The following is a 27,695-nucleotide window of genomic DNA, read 5'->3' as shown; positions in this document are numbered from 1 at the left end:
TATTTACAGTTCCATTGGGAGATTACTGAAGCTAGTTATTCAGGGAACCCATGACATTCCATACCCTATTCCCTCGTATGTTCTGAATTACAGGATTTCAAGCTTCCAATGACATGAAATACTGTTTCCTGACCTTGGTCTTTGCCGGAAGCAAATTATTTTCACTTCCTCAGAGCCAAGCAGCTCTGCAAGGCCTAAGTTTGAAGTCTTGCAGGTCAGTGACCAGTATCTCGGATGTAGTTATGGTGCTTTTACTGCTACAGGCACTCGAGTTGTCCTGGAATATCAAATGGAGCTTTCTGGTTTTCCTGGACCATCAGTTTGAGTGATCTGCAACCCATGTCCACAAACAGTACGTTTACCTCCCTGTGGTGAGTGGCGGAGAGCACTGTGCTACCACAGTAAAAGAGAAAGCAGGGGGTGCACCAAAAAAAAACAGAGGGAATGGGGGGGGGGCAAAGCGGGAGGGGAAGAGGAGAGTAGAGTGAGAAAAATGGAAGCCATGGAGTGAATGCGCAGAGAGGTGAAGGAAAGGAGCAGGCTGAGAGAAGCTAGTGCTTTGAGAAAGAGAGGAGGGGACCAAGAGAAGATGGAGGAGTTAGGGGAGTGGGATATCGAATGGGAGCAATGTTCCCTCTAATTTTTATAGTCAGTGTGCACAAAAATCTTATGTTGTGCAAATTGTTTTCCTGTGACAAAAGAGATCTAGGAATAATGGTGCATAGTTCCCTGAAGGTGGAATCTCATGTGGAGAGGGTGGTGAAGAAAGCTTTTGGTATGCTGGCCTTTATAAATCAAAGCATTGAGTATAGGAGTTGGGATGTAATGTTAAAATTGTACAAGGCCAAATTTGGAGTATTGTGTACAGTTCTGGTCACCGAATTATAGGAAAGATATCAATAAAATAGAGAGAGTACAGAGAAGATTTACTAGAATGTTACCTGGGTTTCAGCACTTAAGTTACAGAGAAAGGTTGAACAAGTTAGGTCTTTATTCATTGGAGCGTAGAAGGTTGAGGGGGGGATTGACAGAGGTATTTAAAATTATGAGGGGGATAGACAGAGTTGACGTGGATAGGCTTTTTCCATTGAAAGTAGGGGAGATTCAAACAAGAGGACATGAGTTGAGAGTTGGGGGCAAAAGTTTAAGGGTAACATGAGGGGGAATTTCTTTACTCAGAGAATGGTAGCTTTGTGGAATGAGCTTCTGGTAGAAGTGGTAGAGGCAGGTTTGGTATTGTCATTTAAAGTAAAATTGGATAGGTATATGGACAGTAAAGGAATGGAGGGTTATGGGTTGAGTGCAGGTTGGTGGGACTAGGTGAGAGTAAGCATTCAGCACGGACTAGAAGGACCGAGATGGCCTGTTTCCGTGCTGTAATTGTTATATGGTTAGAAGGTTATATGGTATGTATGCACTGAATGCACACATGGCACAGTTTATGTAGATTCACGAAATATTTGACATAAAACTGCACAGAATAACAACAAAATAACATACATATTCTGTTAACTAGTTAACAGAAACATTTAGCTAAAAGGTTATTTTCATTAAGTATAATTATTAGTTACTACATTATTTTAGGTAACTAACCTTTTGTGCGCACATTAACTTCCTTTGTGCACTGGTTGAAAAACGTGTGCACACACACATGCGCACAGCTTAGAGGGAAATAGAATGGGAGATATGAAAGGGTGTGTGTCTGGACAGAATACATCTATGTGCAGGGACAGAATCACATTATGTTCAATCTGAGCAGCAAAGATAGTCACCAATTTGTCTTGGATCTTCATTCCCCAAGACCTCTCACTTTCAAGCCTATGTAATTAATAGCTGGTATGGAAAACCTGTCAAAAGAAATGACAGACACGTTCCCCAATGTGAAAAAGTTATTCTCAACTCCACCAGCATACTCACTCTGTACTCTCTTTTCCTCGTTGTTAAACTGAAAATGCATGCAGATCCCTTGACTCAACTAACATAAAAAGCTCATCTGCAGTCAGGCCAATGCAGACAACGTCAAAATTGGCTACAGCTCTATCCAAAACAAATGAAACATCCCACTGAGCTCAGGCGGCCAGATACAAAATCACCAGAATGAATGAAACCCAAAATATTCTCCGCAAGCTGAAAGATCTCTCTTCCAGTCCTGTTCATTGGGCCGAAAGAATGAAATTGAACCAAAATGGTCATCAGCTTCTCAAGTAAGATGCTGCAGATTATTGGCTCAATATGCCAACAGCCTGATGCAGGACAGGACGGTGCAGGAGTGGCATCTGTGCAGGCAAAGGAAAGGCTGCCATATCAGGTGAGGACGGCATCAGGACAAAGCGAATATTGCCAGTCCAGAGGTAAGGGGGAGGGTGAGAATCCAGGTACATTAAGTGTGTTTTAAATCCAGACTAGATTCAAAGATCAAGATATCTTCTACAAAAATCACACTGGTTACAGTGAGGGGAAGAAGTAACTAGGACACAATGGAGAGACAGAAAGACAAAAATTATTGAGGAGGGGGAGGCGGAGGAGAGAAGAGGAAGGGAGGGAGGTGGAGAGAAGAGACAAGAAAAGAAGAGGGAGGGGGAGGAGGGAGAGAGGGGTGGGGTTGGTAGAGAAGGAGAGTGGCAGGGGTAGTCAGAGTGCAGTGGGACTGGGGGGGAGAGAGCAGGACTGGGGGGAGAGAGCGGGACGGGGGGGAAGAGCGGGACGGGGGGAAGAGCGGGACGGGGGGAAGAGCGGGACGGGGGGAAGAGAGCGGGACGGGGGGGAAGAGAGCGGGACGGGGGGGAAGAGAGCGGGACGGGGGGGAAGAGAGCGGGACGGGGGGAAGAGAGCGGGACGGGGGGGAAGAGAGCGGGACGGGGGGGAAGAGAGCGGGACGGGGGAAGAGAGCGGGACGGGGGAAGAGAGCGGGACGGGGGGTAGAGCGCGGGACGGGGGGTAGAGCGCGGGACTGGGGGGTAGAGCGCGGGACTGGGGGGTAGAGCGCGGGACTGGGGGGTAGAGCGCGGGACTGGGGGGTAGAGCGCGGGACTGGGGGGAGAGCGCGGGACTGGGGGGAGAGCGCGGGACTGGGGGGAGAGCGCGGGACTGGGGGGAGAGCGCGGGACTGGGGGGAGAGCGCGGGACTGGGGGGAGAGCGCGGGACTGGGGGGAGAGCGCGGGACTGGGGGGAGAGCGCGGGACTGGGGGGAGAGCGCGGGACTGGGGGGAGAGCGCGGGACTGGGAGGAGAGCGCGGGACTGGGAGGAGAGCGCGGGACTGGGGAGAGAGCGCGGGACTGGGGAGAGAGCGCGGGACTGGGGAGAGAGCGCGGGACTGGGGAGAGAGCGCGGGACTGGGGAGAGAGCGCGGGACTGGGGGGAGAGCGCGGGACTGGGGGGAGAGCGCGGGACTGGGGGGAGAGCGCGGGACTGGGGGGAGAGCGCGGGACTGGGGGGAGAGCGCAGGACTGGGGGAGTGTGGGGCTTGGGGGACAGATGTAACAGATAGAGGAGAGGAGCATTGTGAGGGGGGAGTGGGTGGGAAGAGAAAGGAGGTGTGTGCAGAGGGGGGTGGTAGTGGGGTAAGATTTTGCCTGGCATATTACTACGCTGCCCATTACTTCCTGAATGATTTGGAATTGATCTGTCCGCGGATGTTTTTGTACATGCATTTTCAGGAGACCTGAACAAGCATCTGCACATGAAGCATCTGACCAACATAAGAGCCTGTGCTATCACAAGGAAGGTACTAGCACAGGCAGGAGATTGGCTGACTGGAAAAATGCTAAGTGAGAATAAAGGAGTTCTGCAGAATTTTCATGTTAAATGTTAATGATGCCAATGATGGAATTGATGGCTTTGTGACCATGTTTGCAGATGATTCAAAGACAGGTCGAGGAGCAGATCATGTTGAAGTAGCGGGAGTTTGCAGAAGCACGGGGTAGATTAGGGGAATGGGTAAAGAAGTGGCAGATGGAAGATGTTTTTGGATACACATGGTCAAGCATTTTTGCTGGAAGGAACAAAGGCATAGACTATTTTCTAAATGGTGGAAAATTCAGCAATCGGAGGGGCAAAGGGATTTGGGAGCACAGGATTCCCTAAAGGCTGAGTCTGTAGTGAGGAAGCCAAATGCAAAGTCAGCATTCATTTCTGGAGGACTAAAATATAAAAGCAAGGATGTAATGCTGAGGCTTTGGTCAGACCACAATTGGAGTATTGTGAGCAGTTCTGGGCCCCTTATCTAAGGAAGGGTGTGCCGCATTTAAGTTCCAGAGGGGTTTATGAGAATACTATGAGATACTGAGTGGATATGGAAGGGGATGCTTCCTCCGATGGGAAGAGTCTAGGATCAGAGGGCCGGGCAGAGAGGCGCAGTGTAGGGAGGATGAGAAGGGTGCTGAGGAGGTCAGTGGTGGAAGACCCATAGGCAGCTCACTGATGACCACTTCACAGTAGCAAGTAACTGGTTCTGGGAGAGGGTGGACTGCTGTTTGGCCTCATCTATGGCTCTAAGTATTGTAATAGAACGCATCTGTGGCAAATTGTTTGGACAGCTGAGAGGAGTGGGCTGGCCAGCCTGCAGTAGTTGGTCATATCCCGTCCCCTGTGCTACCCTGCAGTGTTCCAATGTGGTACATACACTGCAATCCACAGATGCTGCCTGACCGGCCAAATATTTACATCATTTTATAAGTTTAATTCAGACTTTTTCTTGCCGATTACTTCCCTCAGAGCAGCTCCTCAGCTAGCCAGGTGAGATGGGGAAGGGTATCCTGTCCTTTGTGCTAAGAAGGGGTTAAAATGAGGTTCATGTCTCAGATGGTAAACAGCTCTTGAGGGACTATGCGATAATGGAATTTGTCCTGCACGGACACTGGGTGACCATCAAGTTTCACTCCGATCCTATTGTTAAACAGCAGTCAAATAACCTTAATACATCTTAAGTGTTAAAATTATTCTCAGTCTAGCAGTGTCTTATTTGGTGCCTGTTTGTACGCACCTGGGGAAAATGGAAAAGCTCAGTACTGATTGAGTAGCACACACAAAATGCTGGAGAAACTCAGCTGGTCCTGATGAAGCGTCTCACCCCGAAATGTCAACTCTCTATTCCTTTCCACAGATGCTGCCTGACCTGCTGAGATCCTCCAGGATGTGTGATGCTCGGGATTTTCAACATCTGCAGATTCTCTCTTGGGTTGATTGAAATGGAAGTAGTGGGGTGGGAAATAAGGATTGCTGAATGGGGGGGGGGGGGAACACCTTGGAATAACCAACAAGTTGCTTTTTCCAGGTGAGGACGACCAAAGATCATTTTTGACTAGCAAGAGTTAAAAGTTTTAACATTTCAAAATACCACCAACCATACACCAGTTAATCCAGTCCAGGAAACACAATGCAAGAGCATAATCCTCTCCACGCTTGCCAGCGGAGCCTGGTTGCTAGGAGGCTAGGTTTTTTAAAATATTGCTAAGAATATTTTCATATTCCTTGCTAATCCTGCCTCCACTTCTGTACATCAATGTATACTCCAACCTGATGTTAAAACTATCAAGCATCATCGAGTAAGCCTTTTTCAAGTAACTTGTATTGGACGGAAGGTCTTCTGGGAATGCTTTAAATATAACTGCTAGTACCTCGAACGGTACAGATTCCATGTACCTCAGCAACAAGAAACAACAGCCCTACGTGATACTCAAGTGAGATCTCAGATTCAAACAATAAAATGAAGGAAGGAGCAGGCAAACGTACAAATTATTTTCATTTCCTAAATCAGATCTGGCTGGTTAATTTAAAACATTGGCCATCCTGAAATGACAATGATTTGTATTTACAATTGCAAGAAAAAGTTTGTGAACCTTGGTTTTCTGCATTAATTACTCGTAAAATCTGGCCTGATCTTCATCTAAGTCACAATAATAAGTCACAACAATCTGCCTAACCTAATAACACACAAATGTACTTTTCATGTCTTTATTAAATACATTGTTTAATCATTCACAGTCCAAGCTGGAAAAAGTATCTAAACTTTGTATTCAATAATTGGTAGAACATCCTTTAGCAGCAATAACTTCTACTAAACTTTTCCTGTACCTGCTGATCAGACTTGCACAACGGAGAGGAGGAATTTCAAACCATTCCTCCAGACAAAACTCTTTCAGTTCGTCAACATTTCTGGGATACCTTGCATGAACAGCCCTCTTCAGGTCATCTCAATTGGGTTAAGGTCTGGACTCTGACTTGGCCACTCCAAAACACAAATTTCCTTGTTTTTAAACCATTCTGTTGTTGATTTACTCTTGTATTTCAGATCATTGTCTTGCTACTTAATCAAACTTCTATTAAGCTTCAGGTGACAGACCGCTACCCTGACACACTCCTGTGAAATGTCTTGATACAATTTTGAATTCATTGTTCCCTCAACAATTACAAGCTGTCCAGGCCCTGAGGCAGCGAAGCAGCCCCAAACCATGATGCTCCTTCCACCATGCTTCACAGTGGGATGAGGTTTTGGTGTTGGTGTGCAGTCCCTTTTTCTTCCAAACATGGTAATGTGTACTTCTGCCAAAAAGTTCAACTTTTGTCTCATCTGTCCATAGAACATTATCCCATGAGTGTTGTGGAGCATCCAGGTAGTCTTTTGCAAATTTGAGACGCAGAGCAATGTTTTTTTTTGGAGAGCAGTGGTTTCCTCCATGGTGTCCTTCCATTGACACCATCCTTTTTCAGTATTTTTCTTTTAGTCGATACATGAACAGAGACTTTAGCAGGTTCTAGAGATCCCTGCAGGTCCTTTTCACCTCCTTCAACATTGCAAATTGTGCTCTTGGCGTGATCTTTGCAGGATGCCCATTCCAAGGGACAGTAGAAACAGTACTGAGTTTCCTCCATTTGTAGACAATTTCTCTTACTATGAACATCAAAAATTGAGATGGCAAAATACACCTTTATGAGATGAACACTGACCAACTGACCAACACTAAACTAGGCATGACAACACGCCTCAGAGTACTGACACATTATGTTTATCCAGTTATGTTATATGGTTCAGAAAGTGGACAATATCTAGTAACATGAGGAAACAAACTGAAGCAGCAGAGATGTGATTTTTGAGGAGGATGCGAAGAATATCATGGACGAAACGAATATCTAATGGGGATGTCATGAACAGAGCAAGCACAAACAGAGATCATGAAAAGGCAACGTAACTTCATTGGACATGTGATTAGGAAAGAAGAGTTAGCAAGAGGAAGACAAAGACAAATGATGATGGAGACAACAGCCAGAGAATGAATACCAATGAATTGATCCACTTGACCCGAAACAGGAGTGCGTGGGCCAGGGCAGTCAAAGCTCAAACTGGGCACGGCACCTGATGATGATGATGGACAAATGAACATTTGAGTCTTTAGAAAGAATTATGTAGCCTTTTCTAGCTTCATGCATCTCTACAGTTCTTCTTCTAAGGTCCTCTAAAAGTTGTTTTGATTGAGGGGTGGTGCACATAAACAGATCTATGACTGTGTGTCTTGCTTTAGGGCAGGGCACCTCTACAATTCACACCTCCAATTTCACCTGATTCCAAATAGCTTTTGTAGAAGGCATTAACCTAGAAGTTCACATACTTTTTTGAACCTCAACTGTGATTGTTTAAATGCTGTACTCAGTATTGATGAGAAGTACAATTGTTTGTGTGCTATTAGTTTAGACAGATTGTGTTTGTCTTTTAGTGTGATTTAGATGAAGAAGATCAGACCACATTTCTGAGTAATTAATGCAGAAAACCAGGTAACTGCAAAGGGTTCACAAACTTTTTCTTGAAACTGTATATAGCAAATTTAATATCTCAAAAATTACTTTAAGTAGGTTCACAGGAGGATAAACAGACAAAAAAAACTGACTTTACTCTAAGGAAGTTTTGATGACCTAAGGTCGTCATGAGATAGATCTTAAAGTGTTTTGGGGAGGATAGAGCGAGTGGTTAATTGTGGAAGAAAAATGTGTCAGATTTAATGAGCAAGGGGGGTTTTTGGGACTTTATTTGGAACTTGCGATCTTGCAGATTATTGTCAAGGGTCAATAAAAACAAAAGCTAGGTGTAAGTGGAACAGTCATTGTGGGAGCAACCATTGTCGGATCGTAGCAGTGTTAAGAGTGGGGAGCCTAGCTTTTAACTCAAGAGGCTTCAATTAAAGAAACAAAGCTTGAATTAGCTTCTGTTAAATTTCTTTCTGGCTTATTGCCTAGTTAGAACAGTGGGAATGATGATCAGGACAATGGAGTGTTTGTCTAGCAGAATGTGGGAAAACAGGAGACCCTGACAACTACACCTGAAAGAACCCCATGCAAATGTTCCCTAGCAATCTTGACATTTCTGTTGTGCATTTTCCTGAGTATATATATCTCCAATTTATGCTCCCAGGTTCTAGCCTTGTGGCATCATAATTCACCATTCCCCAATTAATTACTTTACCATACCTTCTGCTCCTTTATGGTAAATTCCTATCCCTTTTCAAGGCTGTGGTAAAGGTCATGGAGTTGTGATCACTGTCTCCAAAATGCTCACCTACTGAGAGATGTGTCACCTGACCAGGTTCACTATCAATGACCAGATCTAACATGGCCCTTCCTTTAGTTACCCTGTCTCCATATTGTGTCAGGAATCCTTTCTGGATGCACCTAATAAATTATGCCCCTCTAAACCTTTAGTGCTAAGGAGGTGTGAATCAGTGTTAGGGAAGCTGAAGTCATCCCTGACAACATACCTTTCCAAGGTATGTTTTCTGATCTGCAGCTCTCTCAGTTGCTATTGGGGGGGGGGGGGGGGTGTCTATAGAATACTCCCAATTGAGTGTTTGCTCCCTTCCTGTTTCAGACTTCCACCCATACTGACTCAGGAGACAATCCCTCCAGGTGTTCTCCCTTTCTGCAGCTGTGATACTACCACTGGTTACCATCAATGCCATTCCCCACCTCTTTAGTCCCTTTTGAAACACCCAAACTGCAGAACATTCAGCAGCCATTCCTGCCCTTGTGACAGCCAAGTATCCGTAATGGCCACAATATCGTATTTCCATTTACTGACTTATGCTGTAAATTTATTGCCCTCGCTCCTGATACTTCTCACATCAAAACAAACCAGGGGTTCCCAACCTGCGGTCCACACAGCCCTCGGATAATAGTGGGGGTCCATGGCATAAAAATGTTGGGAACCCCTGAAATAGACACATTTCAACCCATCCAAACAACTGCAAAAATGCTCATCCCACTGCCTATTCTTCCTCAGAGTCCTTACGTGCTGCACCAAGCAACAACCCTCTGGCCTATCACTCTGGTTCTATTTTAAACTCCCCACCACAGCTTTAGTAAACCTCTCTACAAGGATATCAGCCCCCTTGAGTTCAGGAGTAACTCATCCCTTTTGTACAGGTGATAACTTTCCCGGAAGAGATCCCCATGACCCACAAATCTGAAAGCTTGCCCAATTCCTTAGCTACATATTCATCTCCAGTTTACCCTCTCTGGGGTGTGACACGGGCACAATTCAGAGATAGTATACACGAGGTCCTGCTTCTCAGCTTCCTACCTAGCTCCCTACATTCTCTCTTCAGGACCTCATCCCTTTCCTTACTTATGAGTCATAGAAAAGTAGAGCATAGAAACAGGCCCTTCTGCCCATCTAGTCTGTGCCAAGCCATTTAAACCGCCTACTCCCATCAACCTGCACCAGGACCATAACCCTCCATACCTCTACCATCTATGTACTTATCCAAAGTTCTTTTAAACATTGAAATCGAGTTTGCATGCACCACTTGCACTGGCCAATCATTCCACGCTCTCACCACCCTCTAAATGAAGAAGTTTCCCCTCTCGTTCCCCTTTAACTTTTCACCTTTCACTCTAACTGGCAAACTCAAGTTGTAGTCCCACCCAACCTCAGTGGAAAAAGCCTGCTTGCAATTACCCTACCTGTACCCCTCATAATTTTGTATACCTCTATCAAATCTCCCATCAACTTTCTAATTTCCAACAAATAAAGTCCCTATAACACAGGTCCACCAGTTCCAGTAACATCCTTGTAAATTTTCTCTGTATTCTTTCCACCTTATTTACATCTTTCCTGTAGGCAGGTGAATAAAACTACACTCAGTAGTCCAATTTATGATCTCATCTCCAGTAATCAATACATTGATTTATGAAGGCCAATGTGCCAAAAGCCTTCTTTATAACCCTATTTTCCTGTGACGCCACTTTCAATGAATTACGGACCTGTATTCCCAAATCCCTTTGTTCTACAGCGCTCCTAGTTCCCTGCGGTTCACCCTATGAGACCTACCCTGGCCGGTCCTACCAAAGGGTAACACCTCACACATCTGCATTAAATTCCATCTGCCATTTTCCCAACTGGGCCAGATTCCACTGGCTCTGATCCTTTTTCTCGCTGTCCACTACACCCCCAATCTTGGTGTCATCTGCAATTTGCTGATCCAGTTATCCACATTATCATCCAGATCATTGATCAGAATCAGACTAATCGCCAAGTACCTGTGCACATACAAGGAATTTACTTCCGGCAGATGTTGTCTCTCTGCTCATAACAATAATAATGATAAATATAAATGAAAATATAGATTATACATACAGGTAGTGCAATCCAAGTAATAGTTAGCCGACAGTTAACCAACAGTTAACTGTTCAGCAAAGTGACCGCAGTAGGGAAAAAGCTTCTCCAGTGCCTATTAGTCTTAGTCTGGAGGGATCTGAAGCACCTACCAGACGGAAGCAGTTCAAACAGTCCGTGCGCAGGATGGAAGGAGTCCTTTATGATGTTCCCCGTCCTCTTCTTCAACCTGGAAGAGTACAGGTCCACAATAGAGGACAGGGAGGCTCCAATGATGCGCTCGGCAGTCCTCACTGTGCGGTGTAGTCTGGTTCTATCCTGCTTGGTGGCGGCTCCAAACCACACAGTGATGGAGGTGCACAGGGCAGACTCAATGACTGCAGTATAGAACTGCAGCAGCAATTCCTGAGGCAGACCGTATTTCCTCAAGAGCCGCAGGAAGTACATCCGCTGCTGGGCCTTCTTCAGGATGGAGCTGATGTTCTGCTCCCACTTCAGATCCTGAGAGATGGTGGTTCCCAGGAACCTGAAGTTCTCCACGGTGGACACAGGGCTGCTGAGGACTGTGAGGGATATAGATAACAAACAACAATGACCAAGCACCAAGCGATGTGGCACAGTCACAGGACTCCAGTCAGAGAGGCAACCATCTACTACCACTGTCTGGATTCTCCCACAAAGCCAACGTCTAATCCAATTTACTAGCTCATCTTGAATGCCGAGCGACTGAACCTCCTTTACCAGCCTCCCATGCAGGACCTTGTCAAAGGCCTTGTTAAAGTTCATCAAGGTTACATCCACTGCCTTGCCTCAACAATTTTCCCGGCACCTTCCCCAAAAAACTCTACAAGATTTGTTAGACATGACCTACCATGCAGGAAGCCAAGCTGACCATCCCTAATCAGTCCATGTCTTTCCAAATACTCATATATCCAGTCCTTTAGAATACCTTCTAATATCTTCCCCACTACTGATGTCAGGCTCACCAGCCTATAATTTCCTGGTTTATATTTAGAGCCTTTTTTAAACAGCAGAACAACATTGGCTATCCTCCAATTCTCTAGTAACTCACCTGTTACTATGGATGATTTAAATATCTCTGCTAGGGCCCCGGCAACTTCTGCACTTGCCTCCTGCAGGGCCTGAGGGTACACCTTGTCAGGCCCTGAGGATTTATCCAACTTAATTTGCTTCAAGGCACCAAACATCTCCTCATCTGTAATCTGTTGATTGCTGCTTTGCCTCACTCCCTCTAAGTAAATACAGATGCAAAAAATTCATTTAAGATCTTCCCTCTCTCTTCTGGCTAAAGTCCATATAGACTACATCTTGTGTCTGTCTGAGTAAATACAGATGCAAAAAAATCATTTAAGATTTTGCCCTCTCTTTTTTGACTCCACGCATGGATTACCACTCTGATCTTCCAGAGGACCAATTTTATCCCTTCCAATCCTGTTGCTCTTAACATTTCTGTAGAATCCCTTAGGATTCTCCTTCAGCTCATCTGCTAGGGCAACCTCATGCCTTCTTTTAGCCCTGCTGATAACTGCTTTTTTTTTTCTTAACCAGGGCCTCAATATCTCTTGAAATATTGAGGAGCTTAGGAGGAATGATGGCACCTAATGGCGACTTCTTTGCTTGCATCTTCGGAAACAGCTCTATTTCTACCTTTAATATCTTTATTTTTCCCTTTCAGGGTTCTTTTCAAGACCCTGACCTGGAGTTATGTGCAGGCTTCGCCTCTTTGCGGGAATGGGACCCGTTCTCAGGGTTCCATGACTGGCCGCTATTTAACACGCCAAGGGTTTGGCTGAGAGTTTTGATCGTGTTCGGAAGCCTAACATCTCAGGGCTCTGGAGACGGTGGATCGAGGGGTGGATCGAGGGACGGAGTCGTGGCAGGAGACTCATGTGTCGTCGGGGAGGCCAGAAAATATTTTGTTGTGGGCCCGAAGACCCAAGATCTTTGTGATCTTCGGACACAGAGCTTGAAAAAAGCAACAAAATTGACTTTTAACATTTTAAACCAGTGGGTTGTTGTCATGTCTCCCACTGGCTGTGAAACTGGGGATACCTCCCTCTCCCTTGCCAGGGAGAGAGAAACCCTTTGGTTTGTTGAATGTCAGATGAAATACGAAGCCTTTGCGGTAACCTTGGTCTGTGTCTTTGCTACTGGTTAGCACGCACTTGAGCTCAGTGATGGTATCGAAGCGCGTTTTATTTTGCTGGTGGAGGAGGGGGGGGGGGGTCATTGCTCACTGCCGCTTATGCGCGGGGGAATTGGGGTTCTCACGTTTAATTGTCATTCTTTCTTTGGGGCACTTCTCTGTTTTCGTTAATGTCTGCGAAGAATAAACATTTCAGGATGTATATTGTATACATTTCTTTGACATTAAATTTGACCTTTGAACCTTTGAAACTTGTTATCTTTAACTTTTATTCTGGCAGAAAGATACAATCTTTGTCCTCTCAGAATTTTACTTTTGAATGCCTCCCACTTACCAAGTACACTTTTGCCAGAAAACACACTGTCCTAACCCACACTTGCCAGATAGTTGCTGATACCATCAAAATTGGCCTTTAGAATTTAGAATCTCAACTCAACAACCAGACCCATCATTCTCCATACTTACGGCATTATGATCACTGGTTGCAATGTTCCCCTACACAAACATCTGTCACCTGCCGTCTCAGTCCCTGATAACAGATGCAGCATTGCGTGCTCTCTCGTTGGGACATCTACATACTGATGAAGGAAACACAATTGACAAACTCTATCCCATCTTGTCCTTTTGAAAGTTACCATAACAACCTTGTGTTTCTTGCAGCAGCCTGCAATCTCTACAGATTTGCTCCTCTAAATCCCATGGACTGCTGGGTGGCCTAGTAACGTAGTCTTACCTTCGTTATTCCTCAGTTCCACCCACAACATCTCACGAGGCAAGCTCTCCAGTCTGTCATGGCTGAGCACTGTCTTGACATTTTCCCTGAATAGTAAAGCCACCCCTCCCCCTTTAATTCTTCCCACTTTGCCATGAACCCGGAATACTGAGCTGTCAATCCTGCCCCTCCTGAAAGCAAGTCTCACTAATGGCTACAACATCATAATTCCAAGTGTTGATCCATGCCCTGAGCTCGTCTGCCTTCCCTACGATATTCCTTGCATTGAAATATATACAGCTCAGGACACTAGTCGTACCATGCTCAACCTTCTGATTCCTGACTTTGGCTGGGGTGTTAACAACGTGTCCCCTCAACTTCTCCACTAACTGTTCTGGCACTCTGAGTTCCATCCTCCTGCAGCTCTGGTTTAAACCCCAGCGTGCAGCGTTAACAAAGCTTTCCACTAGGGTATCAGTCCCCTCCAGCTCAGTGTAAGCTGTCCCTTTTGTACCAACCAGCCCCACCTTCCCTGGAAGACAGCCCAATGATCCAGAAATCAGAAGCCCTCCCTCCTACACAAACTCCTTATCCACATATTAAACTGCATAATCTTCCTAGTTCTAGCCTCACTAGCATGCCGCACGGGTAGCAATCCTGAAGGTCACAACCCTGGAGATCCTGCCCTTGAACTTTGTACCTAACTCCCTGTGCAGAACCTTGTCTCTCGTCCTACCCTTGTCATTGGTACCTACGCGGAGCCCAACTTCTGGCTGTTCAACTTCCCCCTTACGAATGCTGAGCATTCCATCACCTGCCTGTGCGGGTGATGCCTCCCTCCCAGAAGCGCTGAATAACTTCTACGCCCGGTTTGAAGCGGAAAATGACGTGTGGTAAGGAATTCCACTCCTCCTCCAAAGAACCAGGTGCTGTGTCTCACCGTGGCCGACGTGAGAAGAACCCTGTGCAGGGTCAACCCACGGAAGGCTGCTGGACCAGACAACATCCCTGGTAGAGTGCTCAGAGGATGTGCAGACCAGCTAGCAAATGTTCTCACTGACATCTTCAACATCTCCCTGAGCAGCGCCACCGTTCCAACGTGCTTCAAGGCCGCCACCATCGTCCCCATCCCGAAGAAGTCTTCAGTGTCTTGCCTCAACGATTACCATCCCGTTGCACTCACATCCATCATCATGAAGTGTCTCGAAAGGCTCATCATGAGGCATATCAAGACCCTGCAGCTCCCCTCAGTGGAAACCCCTGCAGTTCGCACATCGTCCCAACCGCTCAACAGACGACACCATTACCATCACCTGGCCCTAACCCACCTGGACAAAAAAGACACGTATGTTTGAATGCTGTTCATAGACTTCAGTTCAGCATTCAACACAATCATTCCTCAGAAACTGATTGGAAAGCTGAGCCTACGGCCTGAACACCTCCCTCTGTAACTGGTTACTAGACTTCCTGACTGGGAGGCCTCAGTCAGTCTGGATCGGAAGCAGCATCTCCAACACCATCACACTGAGCACGGGGGCTCCCCAGGGTTGCATGCTCAGTCCACTGCTGTTCACTCTGCTGACCCATGACTGTGCTGCAACACACAGCTCGAACCACATCATCAAGTTCGCCGATGACACGACTGTGGTGGGTCTCATCAGCAAGAATGACCAGTCAGCTTACAGAGAGGAGGTGCAGAGCCAACAACCTGTCTCTGAATGTGAACAAAACAAAAGAGATGGTTGTTGACTTCAGGAGAGCACGGAGTGACCACTCCCCATTGAACATCGACGGCTCCTCGGTAGAGATCGTTAAGAGCACCAAATTTCTTGGTGTTCACCTGGCGGAGAATCTCACCTGGTCCCTCAACACCAGCTCCATAGCAAAGAAAGCCCAGCAGCATCTCTACTTTCTGCGAAGGCTGAGGAAAGTCCATCTCCCACCCCCTATCCTCAACACATTCTACAGGAGTTGTATTGAGAGCATCCTGAGCAGCTGCATCACTGCCTGGTTCGGAAATTCCACCATCTCGGATCGCAAGACCCTGCAGCGGATAGTGAGGTCAGCTGAGAAGATCACCGGGGTTTCTATTCCCGCCATTACGGACATTTACACTACACGCTGCATCCGCAAAGGAAACAACATTATGAAGGAAACCACGCACCCCTCATACAATCTCTTCTCCCTCCTGCCATCTGGGAAAAGGCTCTGAAGCATTCAGGCTCTCACGACCAGACTAGGTAACAGTTTCTTCCCCCAAGTTATCAGACTCCTCAATACCAAGAGACTGGACTGACAACAACTTACTGCCCTCTACTGTGCCTATTGTCTTGTTTATTATCTATTGTAATGCCTGCACTGTTTTGTGCACTCTATGCAGTCCTGGGTAGGTCTGTAATCTAGTGTAGCATTTTTCTGTGTTGTTTTCATGTAATTCAGTGTAGTTTTTGTACTGTGTCAAGTAACATCATGGTTCTGAAAAACATCTCGTTTTTGCTGTGTACTATACCAGCCGTTACGGTCGAAATGACAATAAAAAGTGACTTGACTTGAGATAACCCAGTCTCTGGCACCCAGGAGGCAACATACCATCCAGGAATCTCATTCTTACTCACAGAACCTTGGGTCCATTCCCTTAATTAATGAATATCCTATCACCACAGCATGCCTCTTCTCCCCCTCCCCTTCCCTTATGAGTCACAGAGGTGAACTCAGAGCCAGAGACCCAAGCACTGTGACTTTCCTGTGTTAGGTCATCCAACTGACAGTACCTGAAGTGATATACCTGTTTTTGAGGGGAATGGCCACGGGGGGACTATGAACTGGCTCCTTGACCCTTTCCCCCTCCTGACTGTCACGCAGTTTCCTGTGTCCTGCACCTTGGGTGTAACGATCTCTCTATATGTCCTTACTTATCCCCCCTTCAGCCTCCCAAATGATCTGGAGTTTATCCAGTTCCAGCTCCAACTCCTTAATACTGTTAGTTAGAAGCTGCAGCTGGATGCACTTCTTGTAGTTGTACTCATCAGGGCACTGGAGATCTCCCTGCCTTCCCACATCCCACAAGAGGAGCATTCCACTATCCTGCCTGGCATCTCTATTGTCTTAGCTGAGCCAATATAAAGAAGAGAAGCAAAAAATGAGCTTTTCTTTCCTTTACTTTCTCTGAGTGAAGACTCCAGATCAAAACTCTGCCTCTGTCCACTCCGATGATGGCCATTACGTTTGCTCCTGCCCTCCCTTAATTTGCTCTCACTAATCAATCCCATACGCTGATCGGTCTTTGGTCAAAATTCCACTATGCTACCACAACCCACTCCTGCCTTTTATCCTCAGGCAGCCGACCTGACAAGTTCCCTCCTCTCCAAACTTCCGACGTCCAGACTGGTCGCAGGTCAAAGTTCTATTATAAAAAGATAATCCAATTTAACAGAGGGTTAAGAAAATGGAGCGGGGGGGGGGGGGGGGCGGGATCAGATCTTTGGATCATTGGGCCATCATACAAGGATGGTGGGACCTGTACAGTCAGTGTGGCTTGCATCTGAACAAACCAATATCCCTGCAGAAAGGCTTGCTGGGGCTGCTCCAGGAGGTTTCAACTAGAGTTGCAGAGGAATGGGAATCACTGTACCAGGCCAGCTAGTGGAGTGGTTGTGGACAAAGTAGACATTAAGCCTACATGCAAAGACAGGAAAGGAAAGGTTGAGCCTGGTGGGACGAATGTACTTAGGTTTGTCCACTACATTGCAAAGAATATTGTAGTTTAGATGGATGAGCTTAGAGCATGGATCAACAAGTGGAATTATGACGTAGTCATTAGTGAGTCTTGGTTGTAGGGTAGATCCCATTGTACAGCAGGAGGCACTAAAGGGTGGCATTATTTGTGCAGAAAAATATCGTAGCAGCATTCAGACAGTACAAACTGGAGGGCTCTTCTACTGAAGTTATATGGATGGAACTGAGGAATAAGAAAGGGATGACCATGTTAATGGGATAATAATATAGACCACCCTAGCAGAGGAATTTAAAACATCCTTAACTATGGGAAAAGTGCCAGAGAATTAGAAGCTAGCTAATGTTGTTCTATTGTTTAAGAAAGGCTCAAAGAGCAAGTTGGGAAATGATAGTCTAGTGAGCCTGTTATCAGTAGTGGATAAATTATTGAAAGATATTCTAAGGATATACTATTTAAGTACAGTGGATTCTGGTTAACTGGGACACATCAGGACCATTTCAGTTTGGCCCAATTAACTGAAGTTTCATGGTTAAAAAGGTATAAAAAGACAAACAAGTGTTAACCTGAGCAACAAATTATGTATTTAAATGAAATAGAACAAACTAGAACACTACCAATACTCCAGGTGGTTGTCTGTCATACCCAACGAAGGCAAGAAACCTCTACAGGAGAGTTTTTAAAGTGGAAAAAACCATCATACCAGGGCAATTACCTTGGAAGCTCGGGTCCAGTGGAATAAGTAGTCATCCACACTGGGGTCTTCCTCGAATAGTCATCACACTGGGGTCTTCTTTGGTCACAGTGGATGACTACGACTTCTTCTGCACCTCATCATGCTCTTTGTTCTCCATGGAGTGTTGCAGAACCGCCTTCCTGACCACTGGATCCCCCTGTTGATCTCATCCACCAGAGCTGACTTCACTTCCTATCTCACCAGGTTCAGTCCGCCTGTAGCAGTGGTGTACGAGCGTGAGATCCACTGGCTACACTCACCAGGTTCAGTCCGCCTGTAGGAGTGGTGTTTGAGCATGAGACCCACTGGCTACACTCACCAGGTTCAGTCTGCCTGTAAGAGTGGTGTAGGAGCGTGAGACACACTGGCTACACTCACCAGGTTCAGTCCGCCTGTAGCAGTGGTGTACGAGCGTGAGACCCACTGGCTACACTCACCAGGTTCAGTCTGCCTGTAAGAGTGGTGTAGGAGCGTGAGACCCACTGGCTACACTCACCAGGTTCAGTCCGCCTGTAGCAGTGGTGTACGAGCGTGAGACCCACTGGCTACACTCACCAGGTTCAGTCCGCCTGTAGGAGTGGTGTTTGAGCATGAGACCCACTGGCTACACTCACCAGGTTCAGTCTGCCTGTAAGATTGGTGTACGAGCGTGAGACCCACTGGCTACACTCACCAGGTTCAGTCTGCCTGTAAGAGTGGTGTAGGAGCGTGAGACCCACTGGCTACACTCACCAGGTTCAGTCCGCCTGTAGCAGTGGTGTACGAGCGTGAGACCCACTGGCTACACTCACCAGGTTCAGTCCGCCTGCAGCAGTGGTGTTTGAGCATGAGATCCACTGGCTACACTCACCAGGTTCAGTCCGCCTGTAGCAGTGGTGTACGAGCATGAGACCCACTGGCTACACTCACCAGGTTCAGTCCGCCTGTAGGAGTGGTGTTTGAGCATGAGACCCACTGGCTACACTCACCAGGTTCAGTCCGCCTGTAGGAGTGGTGTTTGAGCATGAGACCCACTGGCTACACTCACCAGGTTCAGTCTGCCTGTAAGAGTGGTGTAGGAGCGTGAGACCCACTGGCTACACTCACCAGGTTCAGTCCGCCTGTAGCAGTGGTGTACGAGCGTGAGATCCACTGGCTACACTCACCAGGTTCAGTCCGCCTGTAGCAGTGGTGTACGAGCGTGAGACCCACTGGCTACACTCACCAGGTTCAGTCTGCCTGTAAGAGTGGTGTAGGAGCGTGAGACCCACTGGCTACGCTCACCAGGTTCAGTCCGCCTGTAGCAGTGGTGTAGGAGCGTGAGACCCACTGGCTACACTCACCAGGTTCAGTCCGCCTGCAGGAGTGGTGTATGAGCATGAGACCCACTGGCTACACTCACCAGGTTCAGTCCGCCTGTAGGAATGGTGTTTGAGCATGAGACCCACTGGCTACACTCACCAAGTTCAGTCTGCCTGTAAGAGTGGTGTAGGAGCGTGAGACACACTGGCTACACTCACCAGGTTCAGTCCGCCTGTAGCAGTGGTGTACGAGCGTGAGACCCACTGGCTACACTCACCAGGTTCAGTCTGCCTGTAAGAGTGGTGTAGGAGCGTGAGACCCACTGGCTACACTCACCAGGTTCAGTCCGCCTGTAGGAGTGGTGTACGAGCGTGAGACCCACTGGTTACACTCACCAGGTTCAGTCCGCCTGTAGGTGTAGTGTACGAGCGTGACCCACTGGCTACACTCACCAGGTTCAGTCCGCCTGTAGGAGTGGTGTACGAGCGTGAGACCCACTGGCTACACTCACCAGGTTCAGTCCGCCTGTAGGTGTGGTGTACGAGCGTGTGACCCACTGGCTACACTCACCAGGTTCAGTCCGCCTGTAGGAGTGGTGTACGAGCGTGAGACCCACTGGCTACATCCACCAGGTTCAGTCCGCCTGTAGGAGTGGTGTACGAGCGTGAGACCCACTGGCTACACTCACCAGGTTCAGTCCGCCTGCAGCAGTAGTATATGAGCGTGAGACCCACTGGCTACATCCACCAGGTTCAGTCTGCCTGTAAGAGTGGTGTAGGAGCGTGAGACCCACTGGCTACACTCACCAGGTTCAGTCTGCCTGTAAGAGTGGTGTAGGAGCGTGAGACCCACTGGCTACACTCACCAGGTTCAGTCTGCCTGTAAGAGTGGTGTAGGAGCGTGAGACCCACTGGCTACACTCACCAGGTTCAGTCCGCCTGTAGCAGTGGTGTACGAGCGTGAGACCCACTGGCTACACTCACCAGGTTCAGTCTGCCTGTAAGAGTGGTGTAGGAGCGTGAGACCCACTGGCTACACTCACCAGGTTCAGTCCGCCTGTAGCAGTGGTGTACGAGCGTGAGACCCACTGGCTACACTCACCAGGTTCAGTCTGCCTGTAAGAGTGGTGTAGGAGCATGAGACCCACTGGCTATACTCACCAGGTTCAGTCCGCCTGCAGGAAGGTGTATGAACTTGAGACCCACTGGCTACACTCACCAGGTTCAGTCCGCCTGTAGGAGTGGTTTTTGAGCATGAGACCCACTGGCTACACTCACCAGGTTCAGTCTGCCTGTAAGAGTGGTGTAGGAGCGTGAGACCCACTGGCTGCACTCACCAGGTTCAGTCTGCCTGTAGCAGTGGTGTACGAGCGTGAGATCCACTGGCTACACTCACCAGGTTCAGTCCGCCTGTAGCAGTGGTGTACGAGCGTGAGACCCACTGGCTACACTCACCAGGTTCAGTCTGCCTGTAAGAGTGGTGTTTGAGCATGAGACCCACTGGCTGCACTCACCAGGTTCAGTCTGCCTGTAGCAGTGGTGTACGAGCGTGAGATCCACTGGCTACACTCACCAGGTTCAGTCCACCTGTAGGAGTGGTGCACGAGTGTGAGACCCACTGGCTACACTCACCAGGTTCAGTCCGCCTGTAGCAGTGGTGTACGAGCGTGAGACCCACTGGCTACACTCACCAGGTTCAGTCCGCCTGTAGGAGTGGTGTACGAGCGTGAGACCCACTGGCTACACTCACCAGGTTCAGTCCGCCTGCAGCAGTAGTATATGAGCGTGAGACCCACTGTCTACATCCACCAGGTTCAGTCCGCCTGTAGGAGTGGTGCACGAGTGTGAGACCCACTGGCTACACTCACCAGGTTCAGTCCGCCTGCAGCAGTGGTGCATGAGCGTGAGACCCACTGGCTACACTCACCAGGTTCAGTCTGCCTGTAAGAGTGGTGTACGAGCGTGAGACCCACTGGCTACACTCACCAGGTTCAGTCTGCCTGTAAGAGTGGTGTAGGAGCGTGAGACCCACTGGCTACATCCACCAGGTTCAGTCCCCCTGTAGGAGTGGTGTAGGAGCGTGAGACCCACTGGCTACACTCACCAGGTTCAGTCTGCCTGTAAGAGTGGTGTAGGAGCGTGAGACCCACTGGCTACACTCACCAGGTTCAGTCTGCCTGTAAGAGTGGTGTAGGAGCGTGAGACCCACTGGCTACACTCACCAGGTTCAGTCTGCCTGTAAGAGTGGTGTAGGAGCGTGAGACCCACTGGCTACACTCACCAGGTTCAGTCCGCCTGTAGCAGTGGTGTACGAGCGTGAGACCCACTGGCTACACTCACCAGGTTCAGTCTGCCTGTAAGAGTGGTGTAGGAGCGTGAGACCCACTGGCTATACTCACCAGGTTCAGTCCGCCTGCAGGAAGGTGTATGAACTTGAGACCCACTGGCTACACTCACCAGGTTCAGTCCGCCTGTAGGAGTGGTTTTTGAGCATGAGACCCACTGGCTACACTCACCAGGTTCAGTCTGCCTGTAAGAGTGGTGTAGGAGCGTGAGACCCACTGGCTGCACTCACCAGGTTCAGTCTGCCTGTAGCAGTGGTGTACGAGCGTGAGATCCACTGGCTACACTCACCAGGTTCAGTCTGCCTGTAAGAGTGGTGTTTGAGCATGAGACCCACTGGCTGCACTCACCAGGTTCAGTCTGCCTGTAGCAGTGGTGTACGAGCGTGAGATCCACTGGCTACACTCACCAGGTTCAGTCTGCCTGTAAGAGTGGTGTAGGAGCGTGAGACCCACTGGCTACACTCACCAGGTTCAGTCCGCCTGTAGCAGTGGTGTACGAGCGTGAGACCCACTGGCTACACTCACCAGGTTCAGTCCGCCTGCAGCAGTGGTGTTTGAGCATGAGACCCACTGGCTACACTCACCAGGTTCAGTCTGCCTGTAAGAGTGGTGTAGGAGCATGAGACCCACTGGCTACACTCACCAGGTTCAGTCTGCCTGTAAGAGTGGTGTAGGAGCGTGAGACCCACTGGCTACACTCACCAGGTTCAGTCCGCCTGCAGGAGTGGTGTATGAGCGTGAGACCCACTGGCTACACTCACCAGGTTCAGTCCGCCTGTAGGAGTGGTGTTTGAGCATGAGACCCACTGGCTACACTCACCAGGTTCAGTCTGCCTGTAAGAGTGGTGTAGGAGCGTGAGACACACTGGCTACACTCACCAGGTTCAGTCCGCCTGTAGCAGTGGTGTACGAGCGTGAGACCCACTGGCTACACTCACCAGGTTCAGTCTGCCTGTAGGAGTGGTTTTTGAGCATGAGACCCACTGGCTACACTCACCAGGTTCAGTCTGCCTGTAAGAGTGGTGTAGGAGCGTGAGACCCACTGGCTGCACTCACCAGGTTCAGTCTGCCTGTAGCAGTGGTGTACGAGCGTGAGATCCACTGGCTACACTCACCAGGTTCAGTCTGCCTGTAAGAGTGGTGTTTGAGCATGAGACCCACTGGCTGCACTCACCAGGTTCAGTCTGCCTGTAGCAGTGGTGTACGAGCGTGAGATCCACTGGCTACACTCACCAGGTTCAGTCCGCCTGTAGCAGTGGTGTACGAGCGTGAGACCCACTGGCTACACTCACCAGGTTCAGTCCGCCTGTAGGAGTGGTGTTTGAGCATGAGACCCACTGGCTACACTCACCAGGTTCAGTCTGCCTGTAAGAGTGGTGTAGGAGCGTGAGACCCACTGGCTACACTCACCAGGTTCAATCCGCCTGTAGCAGTGGTGTACGAGCGTGAGATCCACTGGCTACACTCACCAGGTTCAGTCCGCCTGTAGCAGTGGTGTATGAGCGTGAGACCCACTGGCTACACTCACCAGGTTCAGTCTGCCTGTAAGAGTGGTGTAGGAGCGTGAGACCCACTGGCTACACTCACCAGGTTCAGTCCGCCTGTAGCAGTGGTGTACGAGCATGAGACCCACTGGCTACACTCACCAGGTTCAGTCCGCCTGCAGCAGTGGTGTTTGAGCATGAGACCCACTGGCTACACTCACCAGGTTCAGTCTGCCTGTAAGAGTGGTGTAGGAGCGTGAGACCCACTGGCTACACTCACCAGGTTCAGTCCGCCTGCAGGAGTGGTGTATGAGCGTGAGACCCACTGGCTACACTCACCAGGTTCAGTCCGCCTGTAGGAGTGGTGTTTGAGCATGAGACCCACTGGCTACACTCACCAGGTTCAGTCTGCCTGTAAGAGTGGTGTAGGAGCGTGAGACACACTGGCTACACTCACCAGGTTCAGTCCGCCTGTAGCAGTGGTGTACGAGCGTGAGACCCACTGGCTACACTCACCAGGTTCAGTCTGCCTGTAAGAGTGGTGTAGGAGCGTGAGACCCACTGGCTACACTCACCAGGTTCAGTCCGCCTGTAGCAGTGGTGTACGAGCGTGAGACCCACTGGTTACACTCACCAGGTTCAGTCCGCCTGTAGGTGTAGTGTACGAGCGTGACCCACTGGCTACACTCACCAGGTTCAGTCCGCCTGTAGGAGTGGTGTACGAGCGTGAGACACACTGGCTACACTCACCAGGTTCAGTCCGCCTGTAGGAGTGGTGTACGAGCGTGAGACCCACTGGCTACACTCACTAGGTTCAGTCCGCCTGTAGGTGTAGTGTACGAGCGTGAGACCCACTGGCTACAATCACCAGGTTCAGTCCGCCTGCAGGAGTGGTGTACGAGCGTGACCCACTGGCTACACTCACCAGGTTCAGTCCGCCTGTAGGAGTGGTGTACGAGCGTGAGACCCACTGGCTACACTCACCAGGTTCAGTCCGCCTGTAGGAGTGGTGTACGAGCGTGAGACCCACTGGCTACACTCACCAGGTTCAGTCCGCCTGCAGCAGTGGTACATGAGCGTGAGACCCACTGGCTACATTCACCAGGTTCAGTCCGCCTGTAGGAGTGGTGCACGAGAGTGAGACCCACTGGCTACACTCAGCAGGTTCAGTCCGCCTGCAGCAGTGGTGTACGAGCGTGAGACCCACTGGCTACACTCACCAGGTTCAGTCCGCCTGTAGGAGTGGTGCACGAGCGTGAGACCCACTGGCTACACTCAGCAGGTTCAGTCCGCCTGCAGCAGTGGTGTACGAGCGTGAGACCCACTGGCTACACTCACCAGGTTCAGTCCGCCTGCAGCAGTGGTGTACGAGCGTGAGACCCACTGGCTACACTCACCAGGTTCAGTCCGCCTGTAGGAGTGGTGCACGAGCGTGAGACCCACTGGCTACACTCACCAGGTTCAGTCCGCCTGTAGGAGTGGTGCACGAGCGTGAGACCCACTTGCTACACTCACCAGGTTCAGTCTGCCTGTAGGAGTGGTGTACGAGCGTGAGACCCACTGGCTACACTCACCAGGTTCAGTCCGCCTGTAGCAGTGGTGTACGAGCGTGAGACCCACTGGCTACACTCACCAGGTTCAGTCCGCCTGTAGCAGTGGTGTACGAGCGTGAGACCCGCCTGTCAAAGCAGTGTACTAGTGTGGCTGCTGCTGCATGCAAATCACAACTCGGAGCCACAGGTGAGAGTTGAACGTCCAATAGGAACCAAAGGTAGCATTCAAGATGACTGTTGCTGCCTTCAAATTCTTCATAGTTCCTAACCTGCTGTAGTAGTGGAGTTGCTTCATTTTCACTCCCAGCCGTTTTATGCAATTCCAAGCTTGAACATTTGAAACCACAATGAGCAAAGCAGTTCTGAATTGCCTCACTGCTCATCTCTTGCCAAATAACAGTGACAAAAATCACTGCTTTTTTGAACACAAGCACATGTAACTGACTCTATTTAAAAATTGTTTGCTTGAACACAGTGTGGTGTTTAATGGCCATAAAGCGTACATGACTGACGCTAGTTAGAAACTGTTCAGTAACAATGTCCTGTCCCAATTAAGCAGCATATTGTACCAAATAAACAGAATCATAAAACCATAAGACAAAGGAGTAGAAGTCGGCCATTCAGCCCATCGTGTCTGCTGATCCAATCTCCCTTTTAGTCCCTTTCCCCTGCCTTCTCACCATAACCTTTGATGCCCTGACTACTCAGATACCTATCAATCTCTGCCTTAAATACACCCAATGACTTGGCTTCCACTGCCACTCATGGCAACAAATTCCATAGATTCACCACCCTCTGGCTAAAAAAAATTTTCGCATCTCTGTTCTGAATGGGCACCCTGCAATCCTCAAGTCATGTCCTCTCGTACGAGACTCCCCCACCATGGGAAACAACTTTGCCACATCCACTCTGTCCATGCCTTTCAACATTCAAAATGTTTCTATGAGATCCCCCCTCATTCTTCTGAACTCCAAGGAGTGCAGTCCAAGAGCAGTCAAACGTTCCTCACATGTTAACCCTCTCATTCCTGGAATCATTCTAGTGAATCTTCTCTGAACCCTCTCCAATGTCAACACATCCTTTCTTAAATAAGGAGCCCAAAACTACACACAGTATTCCAAGGGTTAAGGAGGAAAAGTTTAAAGGGAACATTAGGGGGAGCTTCTTCACACAGAAAGTAGTGGGAGTGTGGAATGAGCTGCCATTTGAAGTGGTGAATGCAGGCTCACTTTTAACATTTAAGAAAACTTGGATGAGAGGTGTATGGAGGGATATGGTCCTGGTGCAGGTCAGTGGGACTAGGCAGAAAAATGGTTTGGAAGGGCCAAAAGGCCTGTTTCTGTGCTGTAATGTTCTATGGTTCTGACCACCTACCTACAGGAAAGGTATCAAAAAAACTGAAAGAGCACAGAGAAATTTTACAAGGATGTTGTTGGGACTTAAGGACCTGAGAAAAAGGAAAAGGTTAAATACATTAGGGTTAGGCATCGGAGAATGAGAAGACATTTGATCGAGGTTTACAAAACTATGGAAGGTTATAGATTGAGAAATGCAAACAAGCTTTTTCCACTGAGGTTGGGTGAGACTAGAGCTAGAGGTCATGGGTTAAGGATGAAAGGTGAAATATTTAAGGGGAACCTAAAGTAGAACTTCTTCACTCGGAGGGTGGTGTGAGTGTGGAACAAGCTGCCAGTGGAGATGGCATATGCAGGTTTGACTGCAGCATTTAAGAGGAGCTTGTGCATGATGAAAGGAGTATGGGGGCTATAGTGCAGATGCGGGTTGATGGAATGAGCTAGGATAGCAGCTGGCACTGTATAGATGGGCCAAAGGGTCTGTGTCAGTGTTGTAGTGCTCTAAGACTCTAAGTAAGTCAACAGGGCAAGGCTGACAGTATTGAGATGCATCTGAAATACTCAGGTATAAAGAAAACTTGTTTCAGTGTACAGTGGAAGATCAATGAGACAGAAGGAGGGAGGAGTGGTAGAAGACTGATGAAGAACGAATACTTGATGAATACTGATGAATAACTTGAGGCATTAGTAGACCAGAGGTGACACAGTAATGAAGCAGGGAGTACTTGAGCTTCGTGAGTTCAAGTCTGACTTCCCAGCCTGAACCTACTCGCTCTACCCAATGACCCTATGAATTTCTGCTGAGTGGCCAGTTTCCTAAAAACATACCGGTTTAGGTTAATATAGCTGCTGCAAACGTACCCCTGATTCGGAAGAGAAGTGTGTACGTGTGAGAGATTTTATTCTAGCGAAATATGTGAAGTGATAGGATATTTCTGAGAGGCAGCAGAAACTCAATGGGCCAAATGATTTCACTTCATGTCAAAGAAATTTGAGCAAAGTGTCAGATGAACTCGTTGGTGGAGGACAAAGGATGGGAGACCAGTCAGTTCAGCAGACTAACTGAGTTGGAAGGCAACATGAGTATGTATGTTGATTTAAGCAGCAGATAGGCTGTAGTATTACAGGCAGGTAAAACTATGCAGTCCTAGAGCTGGAATAAGGGAATCACACATCAGTGCACTAAGCATTGCCCAAAAACACTAAAACCACCTCAGTTTAAAAACTGTAGCAACAAAAAAAGATTACATGCATTCACACTTTAGAGATTATATCTCCTTCTGATTTGCTTTTTCTATTTGGCATGTGATTTCAAGCTTTCTCTTTTTGCTGTCTGATACATCACTCTGTTCCCAAGTGATAAGTGTTACTGGCTCCTGTCTCATTTAGTCCTCTGCCCTTACCCTCCCCATTCATTCTCTACATCGGCTCTCCGTCCCTCTCATAATCCATCCCTTTTCACTCACATTGTGTCCTCATATTCTCTCTTGTAGTTTCTGTCAAATTTATAAGCCCCTATTCTCACTGCCTGTCATTGTCTTTCTTCCCTCTACATTTACACATTGCTATCGTTGAACTGATCCAGGAATTACATCTCTTCCTCACTGAAGATGTTCCAAGAGTCATGTCTCTTCCTCATTAGCCTGCTGAATGTCAGAATGGAGCCATCTGTTGCGCGTGTTAAAATCAGCAACAGACAGGCGCAGACTTCGTGATGGAACCATACAG

At 48.4% G+C, this 27,695-nt stretch overlaps 1 protein-coding gene across 8 annotated transcripts in view; it reads right to left on the bottom strand.

The window, feature by feature from the left end:
• The window catches only part of LOC132399460 (retinoic acid-induced protein 1), a 106,830-nt gene that overhangs the window by 51,687 nt on the left and 27,448 nt on the right, over positions 1 to 27,695 (bottom strand). Inside the window, exon 1 of one of the 8 annotated variants that reach the window (XM_059979828.1) lies at positions 17,930 to 18,133. The exons of 6 other annotated variants lie outside the window; for them this stretch is intronic. The gene's annotated coding sequence lies outside the window, so the exon portion shown is untranslated. Of the gene's footprint in view, positions 1 to 10,754; positions 11,156 to 17,929; positions 18,134 to 27,695 lie in introns of those variants that run through there. One more of the 8 variants, XM_059979829.1, reaches the window with a different exon arrangement.

This window comes from Hypanus sabinus, chromosome 9 (genome assembly GCF_030144855.1).
Source record: "Hypanus sabinus isolate sHypSab1 chromosome 9, sHypSab1.hap1, whole genome shotgun sequence".
Classification (NCBI taxonomy): domain Eukaryota; kingdom Metazoa; phylum Chordata; class Chondrichthyes; order Myliobatiformes; family Dasyatidae; genus Hypanus; species Hypanus sabinus.
This window is presented reverse-complemented; position numbering and strand designations above follow the sequence as displayed.